Source organism: Aegilops tauschii, chromosome 7, assembly GCF_002575655.3.
Source record: "Aegilops tauschii subsp. strangulata cultivar AL8/78 chromosome 7, Aet v6.0, whole genome shotgun sequence".
NCBI classification, from domain to species: Eukaryota; Viridiplantae; Streptophyta; class Magnoliopsida; order Poales; family Poaceae; genus Aegilops; species Aegilops tauschii.
The window spans coordinates 444,313,747-444,315,115 of record NC_053041.3 but is presented as its reverse complement, the minus strand read 5'-3'; positions in this window follow the sequence as shown (position 1 = coordinate 444,315,115).

Genomic DNA, 1,369 nt, shown 5'->3' with positions numbered 1-1,369 from the left:
TCATGGGCATGTCAATGCCAGCAACTTTGAGGGCACAATGTTAAGAGAACATTTGTGTTGAATCGACCCGGATTGATGTTATGCTATGAGATACATTCGTCACAAGTTAATGGTTTATAACACAAAGATAGTTAATGTTTGCATAATTCCTTAGACCATGAGAGTATCGAGTTTCTTCATGCTTGCTTCATGAACTTTGGGGTTTGTTAAACGTCATCCGTAACTGGATGGCTATTACGGCGGCTTACGGGTTCATGGGAAAGTATGTTAAGTAACTTGATAGCTCGAGATTGGGATTTTCTCCTCCGACGATGGAGAGATATACTCGGGCCCTCTCGGTGTTACGGTGTCCATCATCGTCTGGCCAGACACTTTGTGATTTGATCACGGGGATGCCGGAACACGAAACGAGAAAAGAGAACAAAACCGGTAACGAGGTAACTAGCATAGTGGACAAGTTGTTGATCCACGGGAATGCCAACATGTCTCACCTCGGGTATTTGTAACATATCGCGAAGCAACAGGAATAGCACACGGCAACTGGAGGTTCACTCGAATATTTATTCGTGTGGGTATAGGGGTCACTATGGGTGTCCACGGCTCCGATGTTGATCATTGATCGGAAGGGGTTCCGGGTCATGTCTATACTTCCCCGAACCTATAGGGTCACACGCTTAAGGGTCATCTATCTGCTGAATACTAGACAGGGACTGAGAGAAAATCACCGAAAAAGTTTCGGACACCGAAAAGTTTCGGACAGCGGAATCGTACCGCAGAGAGAGGTCATCGGATAAGTTTCGATGATACCGAAAAGTTGTTTCGGGATACAACATTAAGTCAAATTGGTTTTGGCACATGCCTGATAATTCTTGGAGGATGCCAGAATCATTCTGGAAGCTTTTTGGAATTTTCTGAGATAAAAACCGGAAATGTTCCGGAGCTGCCGGAGCCACTTCAGATGCGTTTCGCAGATGAAAATCACTAAAACCGGAATTGTTTCGGAACGCGTTGAAAATCATTTTAGTGGGTACTGGAAATGTTCTTAGCCGACATAAATATTTTCAGTTCGATCAGACGCTGAAAAATGTCATCGTGAATAGTGAAAATCAGCTTTATGGTTACTTTATGGAAAGCCACCTTTTGGGGCTTTGCTCCAAAAGATCTTGGGGATGCCATGGATGGATAGGAGCCATTTTTTGGGCCCCTCATGGGGGTGTGGCCGGCCACATGGGGTTTCCCCCCTTGGGGACCCTCTTGTTCATTGGTTTCACTCCTAGGTCCTTGTGGAAGGACTTCATTCATGTGCATTTTGGGTTTTTTGTGAAACTACCCTACCCCCTTGGGATTTCCTATAAATAGAGGTGGAGGG